The sequence below is a fragment of the Podarcis erhardii genome (genome assembly GCF_964252035.2).
Source record: "Podarcis erhardii genome assembly, chromosome: 3".
Lineage (NCBI taxonomy): Eukaryota > Metazoa > Chordata > Lepidosauria > Squamata > Lacertidae > Podarcis > Podarcis erhardii.
The window spans coordinates 98432778-98444084 of record NC_138507.1 but is presented as its reverse complement, the minus strand read 5'-3'; the positions used below and the strand labels follow the sequence as shown (position 1 = coordinate 98444084).

General features: G+C 46.1%; 1 long non-coding RNA gene across 1 annotated transcript; it reads right to left on the bottom strand.

The window, feature by feature from the left end:
* Positions 1 to 1905: 1905 nt before the first annotated feature.
* LOC309338082 lies at positions 1906 to 11201 on the bottom strand. Its single transcript, XR_014154681.1, has 2 exons — positions 10627 to 11201; positions 1906 to 1997 (listed from the first exon to the last, which is right to left on the bottom strand). It is a non-coding gene; the product is annotated as an uncharacterized lncRNA (long non-coding RNA).
* Between the last annotated feature and the right edge of the window lie 106 nt (positions 11202 to 11307).

The following is an 11307-nucleotide window of genomic DNA, read 5'->3' as shown; positions in this document are numbered from 1 at the left end:
TTGAGACATTGCTGGAAAACTGACTTCTGGGTCCTGCCTTTCCCCTCTAGCCTCTTACTCTGGAGACCTCCCCAACAGACAGAGACTGCAACGTGACGATGGGCCTGCCTGGCCCTTTGCTTGGCAACATGCAGGGCTCTCCTGGAGCCGGGTTGTGAGAGGAGGAGAGCAGCAGGATTGAGACTGCGCTGCTGTGCAATGGCAGCTGTACCTTCCAATTCCTCCTTGTGTCTGTGCTCACACTGAAATGCTCAGCCTCCAGCCCTGCCCTGGAAAGGCCTTCATCTTCTGACACACACACACACACACACACACACACACACCCGATCGCTCCACCTTCCTGCTTCTATTACCTCCCAGCTTATCCCCACCCCCCAGTCTCCTCCCTGACGTCCCACCACTAGGACCATGGAGTGTCATGGTCCGGCTCACAGGCAATCGAAGTCCCGGCTGGGGACGTCAGGACCGGGGGCAAAATGGCGGGGAGGGAGCAGGAACAGGAGTTCAAAAGCCAGGAGTCAGGAAGCCGAGAGTCCAAGGGTCAGAGAGCCGGGAGTCAAAAAGCCAAGGGTCCGAGGATCAAGAAGCAAGGAGTCACAAAGTCAAGGAGCCAAATGCAGCAAGGTAGGAAACGTGTTGCTCTGGCAAAGAGCCGAAGGGAAATGCTGACCTTATATCCCTTCTCGGCTCTTGCCACCAGGTGCAGTGAGTTACCAAGCAGCCGCACCTTGCCTCTTCAAAACAAACATAGGAAGGCCCCAGTCCTGCAAAGTCCTACTGGTCACAGGGCCTGGCTCCTGCACGCACTCCTGACATGGAGTCTAAGTCCTCATCTTCCCTGCCCTCCCTGGGGAGTTCCTGGGCTGGAAGCTCCTACCACTCCTCCTCATCCAGCCAGTCCCTGACAGAAGGCAACTGCACATTTTGCCCCACAACTTTCTTTCAAAGCAGGCTAGAGATGTACTTTCCCCTCCCTCAATGAAAGCTCAATGTCTTGGGCACCTGCCCAGGTGTTCCAGTGAAAGCCTTTGAAGGTGCCATGGTGCACAGCTGATCTACTCTGGAAAGCAATAATAGGAAAAATAACATCTTCTTACATAACAGATCTGGGCACCTTCTGTTTTACTCAGAGTGGCATCTGCTGACTTTGGGGACCAAGCTACATTTTAATTCCCTTTTTTAATATTTTTTTGCTCTGCTGTCTCAGTTAAGGCAGAATAAAATGTGTTCAGCTTCCTTTCATGCAGATCTGTCTAGCAGCAGCTCATGGGCCATGTCTGCTCTTTTAGTTAAGGTATGGCACTTTTTGTTGTCGAGGAAGCTGCCTTATATCAAGTCAGACCAGGCATAGGCAATCTTCAGGCCCCCAGATGTTTTGGACTACAATTCTCATCATCCCTGACCACTGGTCCTGTTAGCTAGGGATCATGGGAGTTGTAGCCCAAAACATCTGGAGGGCCCTTGGTCCATCAAACTCAGGTTGTCAACAGTGTTTGGCAGTCTGTGGGATTTTGAGAAGGGGTCTTCCCTAGCCCTCCTTGGAGATAGCAGAGATTGAACCCAGAGCCTTCTGCATGCAACGCAGATGTTCTTCTGCTGAACTGCAGCTCCCTTCTTTCAATTTTGAGAGCAGTAAGAATAAAGTATTTCAGTTGCCCCATGTTTTAATATTATGTAACTGTCTTTAATTATTTGATTACTGAAACAACAAACACAAAATGTTCTCTTAAATAGTGCATTAGATACAAGCCAAGTGTGTTAAATTTATTTCTTATTCACTTAGTCTGGACCAAGGAAATAGATACAAATTTTTAAATTAAAAAAAACGTACTGGTATATTTTACATAACTTATTTTCAAACTACTGTATTTAATTTTTTGGTAACCAATTTAATTCAAACACGGACAGTATTATAATTGTTTATTTGCTCCTGAGAAATGCCCAGCACTCCAGGAGAAACTGCCTTTGAGGAGCACATCATCCAAAGATGGCATGGCCTGCAAGATACAAAGTAAAGAAGCATAAAACAGAATCAGTAGGAGACGACGACTTTCTTAGAACCATTCGGTTAAAGCAAGAGTAGCCGATGTGGTGCTGTCTAGATGTTGTGGACTACAAGCCCCATCAGCCTCAAACAGCATAGCCAATGATCAGGGATGATAGGAGTTTTAGTCCACAATATCTGTAGGGCACCATCTTGGCTAACTTTTGAGTTAAATCAACAAGCTCTCTACAGATGTTCAAGAATTGGAATAAAGCAACATGAGAGAGAGAGCAGCCTGCCAGCTCCACCTTCCCCAACCCGTCAAACAGCTGGAGAGCTACTGTCTGAAGTGGGAAGCTCCCATCATGACGTAACCTGTACTGGTAAGAGCCATTGTGGTGTAGTGGTTAAAGTGCTGGTCTAGGACCTGGGAGACCAGGGTAAGCTGCTTTTCAGAAAATGCAAACTGAACCAACATTCTCCCCTATCCCAGCAGTCTCTGGCCACTATGATTCAAAATTCACACTTCTACAAATGTTGTGATCTAGTTCTCCAACTAATTAAAACAAAATTAGGTGAAAATGTGTATAAAAATGCATATAAGTGAAAAATTACACAAAAAGTTAGGGAAAGTTGCTTGCAAAAATGTGAAAAAACTGCAAACAGAAATGTGCTTATTAGGAGAAAATTGCACTATATTGCTGCTGAATTTTCATGGATAATTTTATTTATTTGTTCATGGAAGTTGCTGCAGAAATTTGGAGAACCAAAGGTAAGTTTCGAAAGACTAGAAAGCAAAACTGACAAGAGTCATCTATCTCTAACCTCGAGGGAATTTTTCAGACCAAATTGTTTTAACTCTGCTTCAGTGTCCTTTCTCCCAGTCTTAAAAGTTAATCATGCACGGAACTGTGGGCCAGGCAAGATAAGGCAAAAAGCTAAATAAATAAGCTCTGCCTTTCTCCTCATTGTTTTGCAAGCAGCATCTAAAATAAATTCAGTGATGATGATGTAACACCTGTTCTGCTGCTTCAGCCCACACTCAATATCAGTTTTCTGTTTTGTTTTACAAGGAATTAGTTGGTGGCTGAGTCAGTGATCAATCCCCAGTACCTGTTTGCATTAGCAAAGCTCAGTCATGAAATATGCCCACCCATTCTAAACAACAATGTCTCTTAGCTGATTGTCTTTTCCTTGCTATTGAGCAATAACAACCAGTCTCCACATGGAGTGGGGGTGGGCAGATGGGCTTGGGAAATATGTCCTCAGAGGAATACACTTCTTTGAACAACCCCCAACCCCTCTTTGTCACTGTTTGTATATTCGTTCTATTTACTCCCTTCTTCCAAAGGACACCAAACCCAGGTAAGCACTGTGTGTACCCCTGAAAGTTTTCACCACTTTGGGGGAGTGAGGCAAGCATAACTCTACAACATAGGGAAGCAATGCAGCTGAATTGCACCTCAGGAGAAAGAAAGATAATGCCATACTTTTCAGCAGCTTAATGCTGGGTAAAGGAGAATGGAACAAAAAAGATGGGTGTTAAGAGCACAAGAGGCAGGATGGACAGAGAGTGAGCAGTAGGCCCATTGCAAACTAAGGGGTTAACGCATACACACAATTTTTGCAAAGCACATGACATCAATCCAGTGGCGTAGCGTGGGTTGTCAGCACCCGGGGCAAGGCAAGTAATTTGCACCTCCTAACCCGTGGATTGTGCCCCCTAACCCATGAAGCTGCCAGCTTCTTCTTGCTGCTGCCTGGTCTGGTCTGGTGTGGTTCTCTCCCGCCCTCAGCGCTGCGCTGGGCGGCCGCTGCACTGTCCCTCCCACAGATAGTCCCTTGCTCTCTCTCCACACTGCACCGCACGCCTGGCACCCCCCCCTCCACAGTGGGCGGCGACCCACAGCCAGCAATGCAGTGTGAGAGAGAGAGTGAGCCAGGTAGGGGCAGAGAGCTGCAAGTGCGAACGCGCCCCCCCCCAGATGTTGCGCCTGGTGCGGCCCGCCCCCCTGCACCCCCCACACTACGCCACTGCATCAATCACATAAAAATGCTGTCCTTTATTATTTCTCCATTTAATCTGGAATTAATGTGAGAGAAGAAAACCTAAGTAAAAAACAAATAAATTGTGGGAAAAGTAAATCTGGATTTAAACAGAGGGAAATATGGGCTGGTATTTTGACAAGGATGTCATCATGCGGATGCTATGAAAAATTGCATCCATGCACAGCACCGAATCCATGATAAACTGTTGTGCGGAAATGTCCCTCATTACTCCTCCAAAGTTGACGTGTGGAGAGGGGTGGAATTACAGATTCCTACAGTTCAACATTTACTTGCAATGTAATATATTGTTATGTGTTTGTGGGTGACAGACCTTTTAATCCCTGTACCCAGCAAATGTTAAAATATTATAAGCCAGGCTGTCTTCCTGATGAAACAATCTCCTGGCAAGATGGGCCATTGAAAGAGGGGAAAGGGAAGGGTAATGACCCATTAAGAAAGCCATTAAGAAGGCTAATATATTATTATTATTATTATTATTATTATTATTATTATTATTATTATTACCCTGCCCATCTGAGTTTCCCCAGCCACTCTAGGCGGCTCCCTGCAGAATACAGTGGTACCTCGGTTTAAGAACAGTCCAGTTTAAGAACGATTTGGTTTACACTGAGCCTAGGGCTTGCCAATCGGAAGGTTGGTGGTTCGAATCCCTGTGGTGGGGTGAGTGCCCGTTGCTCAGTCGCAGCTCCTGCCAACCTAGCAGTTCGAAAGCATGTCAGAGTGTAAGTAGATAAATAGGTACCACTCTGGCGGGAAGGTAAACGGCATTTCCATGTGCTGCTCTGGTTTCGCCAGAAGCAGCTTACTCATGCTGGCCACATGACCTGGAAAAACTGTCTGCGGACAAACGTTGGTTCCCTCAGCCAGTAAAGCAAGATGAGCGCCGCAACCCCAGAGTCATTTGCAACTGGACTTAACTGTCAGGGGTCCTTTACCTTTACTTTGTGAACTTTACCACACTTGATCTTAGCCAAAAGGCCGAGAAGCGATAAAGTGGGCACAGGACATTGGGCATAACATTATGTTTGAGGACTGGGAAAGGTTATGGACCACTGGGCTGAACTTCACTGCATGTAATGCTCTGAAGGAAAATGTAATGAAAATGATATATAGATGGTACATGACCCCAGTTAAACTTGCCAAAATATACCATTCGTCTGATAATAAATGTTGGAAATGTAAAGAAAATGAAGGAACATTCTTTCACCTCTGGTGGACATGCCCTAAGGTGAAGGCCTTCTGGGAAATGATATATAATGAGCTGAAAAAGGTATTTAAGTATACCTTCACCAAGAAACCAGAGGCCTTCCTTTTGGGTATTGTCGGCCAGAAGGTGCTAAAGAAGGACCGAACATTTTTTATGTATGCAACAACGGCAGCAAGGATACTCATCGCAAAAAACTGGAAAACTCAAGATCTACCCACACTGGAAGAGTGGCAGATGCAGCTGATGGACTATATGCAACTGGCCGAGATGACTGGCAGAATCCGAGACCTGGGAGAAGAGAGGATTGAGGAAGACTGGAAGAAATTTAAGATGTATTTACAAAAACATTGTAATTTGGTTGAATGTTAAGAAGGATGCTAGATTATAAAAAATTGGCCACCACTAAATTAGATTTTGAAATTGATGATAAGTGAGATTAAAGAAAACATAAATTTTATGGAGAATTGCTAGATTATACTTAAATGAGTGGATATAAGATCGTAAACAAGTTGATAATTTGCTTGGAAAAACCTTTTAACGATGTAAATGGGAGCGGGAGACGTGAGGGAGTCCAAAGAAGTGATGAAACTACGTTGTGATAGAAGTAAGATTGTTTATTATTGGTGCATTTGTATTCAAAAACTCTAATAAATATTTATATATATATAAAAAATACTTTGTGAACTTTACCTTGGTCTAAAAACGGAATACAAACGGTGAAAGGGCACTGGCGGCAGAAGGCCTCATTAGGGAAAGCGTGTCTTGGTTTAAGAACCTTTTTGGTTTAAGAACTGACTTCTGGAATGAATTAAGTTTGTAAATCAAGGTACCACTGTATTAAAAACACGATAAAACATCAAACATAAAAAACTTCCCTAAACAGGGCTGCCTTCAGATGTCTTCTAAAAGTCAGGTAGTTGCTTATTTCCTTGACATCTGATGGGAGGGCATTCCAAAGGGTAGGCGCCACTACCAAGAAGGCCCTCTGTCTGGTTCCCTGTAACCTCACTTCTCGCAGTGAGGGAACCACCAGAAGGCCCTTGGAGCTGGACCTCAGTGTCTGGGCTGAACAATGGAGGTGGAGACACTCCTTCAGGTACACTGGGCCGAGACTATGTGCCAGCCAGTAAATGGGTGGATCTCCACCCCAGGTTCTGGATGGCTAGCCAAAGACAACACCAGAGTTTCAGGGAAGGAGTTTCAGGATTGCAGTGGGCATGGTGTAAGCTGGAGGAAAGATAATTGCAGTTTGCAAGTAGAGAAAGTTGGGAGTCAGAGCACAATGTGGGCTGACAGTTTGAATCTAAGGCAGAATCCAAGGGAGAAACAGAACTGTAATGCTGGAAACTCCTCCATCATAGGCTCAGGTTGTATAGATGTGTAAATAAACCATATATCATAAAGACACCTCAGTCTCCGCTGTTCCTCATTGTCCAAAAGAAATCACAAACCTGGGGTAAAGAGTGCCTGGAACTCCGTATAATCTCTGCTGTGGAGATTGGCGATATTGTGTGTCACACTACATTACAAACTAGCTTACTTTTTTCCGGGAAATGCCTCTTTTCCTTATTTTCAGGAGGGCCTATTGTTATCCAGGAGGCCCTGTCACTGATGTACTCATGCTTCACTATTTTAAAAATCTCTGCCGAATTGCGGTTAGAAAAGGGATAATGTCTCCTCTGAGGCCTGAGCCAGGCCGTTTCGGTCTTTCCTTCCAACAAGCATCCAGGATCCCTCCACTTGTTATATTCAATCAAGAGCTTTTTCTCATCTTCGGCCATGTTGGTCAATTGGAACTTCTCTTTATCCCGAGATAAGTCCTGCTTTTAAAAGCAGAGCAAAAATATAAGCAAGCCTCAGTAACTTCAAATGCTTTTAGCCCATGTGAAAGCAGGACACCTTAGCCCTGCTCAGTTGCTATAGGAATGAAACCTAAGATACAGTTGTGCAACAGAAGATGGTACAATCGGCTCTTTTCCTCCGCCCCCATGCTGATCAGTACTACTGTTTCTGGGATCAAATAATAAGGATGCTTTAAAACAAGGATAAGAAACTTGTGTCCAGGGGCCACCTTCCCTTGTGTGCAACCTTCTGAGGGCCGCATGCTAGAGGTGGGTGGGACCAGAGGCAAAAAGTGGTTGGAGCGATGATACTCCCACACCCCTCTCTGTCTTCCGTTCAAGAAAGCAAGAGGCATTATCTGAGTTTAAGGCCCCATACCAGCCAGGCAAAAATGCTGCAGCGAGACTCCTTACGGGGTCCTCGCTGCGAGATCACATTCACCCGGTGCTATACCAGCTGCACTGGCTTCTGGTGGAATACAGGATCAGGTTTAAGGTGCTGGTTTTAACCTTTTAAGCCCTATACGGCCTAGGATCCTCGTACCTACGGGACCGCCTCTCCTGGTATGTCCCACAGAGAAACTTACCGTCTTCAAATAAAAACATCTTGAAGGTCCCAGGCCACAGAGAGGTTAGGCTGGCCTCAACTAGAGCCAGGGCTTTTTCAGCTGTGGCTCCAATCTGGTGGAACACTCTGTCACAAGAGACTAGGGCCCTGCGGAACTTGACATCTTTCCGCAGGGCCTGCAAGACAGAGCTGTTCCACCAGGCCTTTGGCCAGGGCACAGCCTGACTCCCTCCTTCGGCAATCTTCGCGGAGCTCTGGCCCAATGGTTGCCAGTGGTTTGTTTTGAATTAATTTTATAATGAATGATTTTAGAGTGTTGTGTTGTACTGTTGTACTGTTTTATTGTTGTTAGCCGCCCTGAGCCTGGCTTTGGCTGGGGAGGGTGGGATATAAATAAAAATTATTATTATTATTATTATTATTATTATTATTATTATTATTATTAAAGTAGAGTGCGCTTGTGGAAGGGGCATGACATCTGTAGGGCACCCTGTTGGCTACCTTTGGGTTAAATCCATCATCTAATACAGAGGCTCCCAAACTTATTTGGCTTACCCCCCACCTTTTCAGAGAGAAAAAATACTCAGCGACCCCAAACTCAGTCTGATCTGCCCCAGGGGCAGGGCTGGTGCCACAGCCTGCCTGCCATTGGCCAAATAGGCAAGCTGTGATCTACTTCCAAGGTATGGGAAGCTGAAAAGAGCTCATCTAAGCCCAGGAAAACCCCTCACTTGCAGCCCGACCACCAGATCCAGGGGAGGCGTTGTTGCCATCCTGCAACAGTGCCTGACCTGGTAGTAAGCATTATTACACAACAAACGTGTTTTTTGTTGAAATTTTCTTCTCTATGCTTCCACTGCCCTCTTATTTTTATTCAATGTCCCCCAATTGCACCTGAGGCTACTAACTGCTCCTCTGGATCATTCTAACACCCCCTCAGGGGGCGGCATCACCCACTTTGGAAAACACATATCTAATATGACAGGGATAAATAATTCTTACAGATGATGCATCTAAGTTGTGAAATAGGCTAGAAATTAACTCTTTAAAAGAAGGTACTTGGCCATCCAACTCATGAAGGGGTGCTAGAAATGCTCCTTGTTCGAAGCACCATTTTATTTATAGCTGATTCATGATAGAAATGATAATTTCTAGGTGTCCAGAACAGCCTTTCCCAAGCTGGTGCCCTCCAGATGTTTTGGACTGCATTTCCCGCCAGCCCTGCCAGCAAAGACAAGTGGCCAAGAATGATGGGAAGTGTAGATCAAAACCGGGGAGGGTTGTTCTGGCAAACCATGGTCAGCATGCCAATCTTGATTAGGTAGTTGTTTCTTAGATTACATGTCTTGTCAAAAAGTACTCCTATATTCTTACCAATATGCTGGAACTAGAGGTGGAGGCCTCCTATACCAGCTCAACCTTTGAGCAACACATACCTTGCAGTGCTTTGATTTCCTGAGAGATTATTGAGTGGGACTCCCAACTTAGATCTCCTGATGGAAAAACAGGGACTGTTTAGAACTTCAGGAAGTTCCGTAGATGCTTAGCAACTGGCAGTTCAAAGAATCAGCAGTCACCTTCTATACCAGCTTTTAAAAGCTTGCTGAAAACTTTTCTGTGCTGCCAGGCCTATGTAGGCAATTAAGAACTCATCCCCCACAATGGTCTGTTCATGTTTATTTTTAATTTCTTTTTGTTTAAAACTTATTTTTAACTTTCGTTATGTTATTGTTTGGTTTTATGTTTTTATATTCTTGTAAGCCGCTGTGATATATTTTTATGATACAGTGGTATATAAATATTTATAAATAAACAAATCATGACTAAATTAGCAATAAGTCTTCCGTTTGCTTGTCCAACCTTGTTGTCTTAAATTTTTTTTGGAAAGGAAGAGGTCTTTGTAGTTGCTGCAAAGCCTAGATCTTGCAGATAAGAGTGTGAGGTTTCTCTGAACCTAGTGATACAGTATACTGTACAATAAAACAAGGACAAACTGAATAAGATACTATTTTACCTTCCAACTCTCTGCATAGTATCCCCTCTAGTGCAACATGTAGCTTTAGAGGAATGATTTAGGTCAGGCATGAGTGGCATAAGTTGTGTATCTTGTGCACTGAACTGTTTGGGTCCAGGAGACCTTAAGGACTGCCTGAGCCCTTATAGATCAGCTCAATCGCAGAGATCATCTGGAGGAGGACTGTTATTCCCCCCACCATGTTACAGAGGCATGACTGGCCTCAGTTTAGTGTCGCTAGAACATACTACCAGCAGATATTCAGTAGGCATCTTCACTTTTGAACATCTCTTGAAGACATTTTATGCCCAAAGCCCTTTGCAGTTTAACATATTACTGAGTACCCAGTCCTCTTAAGGATGGTTTTGAAGAAGAAGAAGAAGAGTTTGGATTTGATATCCCGCCTTTCACTCCCCTTCAGGCGTCTCAAAGCGGCTAACATTCTCCTTTCCCTTCCTCCCCCACAACAAACACTCTGTGGGGTGAGTGGGGCTGAGAGACTTCAGAGAAGTGTGACTGGCCCAAGGTCACCCAGCAGCTGCATGTGGAGGAGCGGGGACGCGAACCCGGTTCCCCAGATAACGTGACTACCGCTCTTAACCACTACACCACACTGGCTCTCCTTTTGTACATCTTTTGACGGGTTTTTTATATTACTGCCCTGATATTTCATAATATTTCATGGAGAAGGGTTAGAGACACCCCCTACCCTCAAATGCCTGAGCCGTGATCTTAAGCAAGGGTGCTTCTAGCCAAGAGAAGAAAAAGCCAGAAAATGCAGTCACGGATCTCTCACATCACGTTCAATCCGGCCCTTCTGAACCTGTGTTTCCCTGCGCCTAAAATGACACACTACCTACTTTCTATCTCTTTCCTCCATCCACCCATCCTGGAAAAAACAACAACAGTGCAGTGCAAATGCACATTTCACACAGTACCTACCCCGTGGCAATACAAAAACAATGAGTCATCTTCTCTGTGGACAGTTTAATTTTGTTTTTGGATCCGCCTTACTGCACCCTCTGACTTCCAGGAGCTGCCCGGGTGTCTCTGTAGCATCCTTCTTTTGCAAGGCACGAAGGGGTGCGCGGAGAATGGCAAGGGTGGGGGCGGGGGGGAGGAAACCTCTCTTGCGCCGGACGAGGGCCTGAGAAAGGCGAGGATCCCAGCAACCCCCGCGGGGAGGGGTCAGTAGAGAGCTCCACGTGGCCCCCGGTGACAGGGAAGAGGCGCACAAGCCTCGGACGGATGGAGAGGTGGGCTAAGCCCCGCCCCCTTTCCCCGAGCCCGGCCGTCCCATTGGCTGCGGAAGCGGCTTCGGCGTATCTGCCGAGGGGGGTGAGCGCCGTGTGCGCATGCGGGAGCCGGCCGCGAGTTGCTAGAGGGGCGGAAAGCGTTGCGGAGCGAGGGTGGGCGCCGCGTCCGTTGCTTAGCCCTCCTGGCCCTTCCGTGCTGCGGGGCGGGGTGGCAGCGAGAGGCCCCCCGGGACAGAAGAGGGCTGGCTGGGTGGGGAAGGACCAGGGACGTGTGGGCGCTCGTGCAAATCCTCTTTTGTGCTGCAGGCTGGGAAGGGGAGCGAACCTGAGGCAGGACAGGTGGCGGGGAGGCGACCTTGAGGTGTGT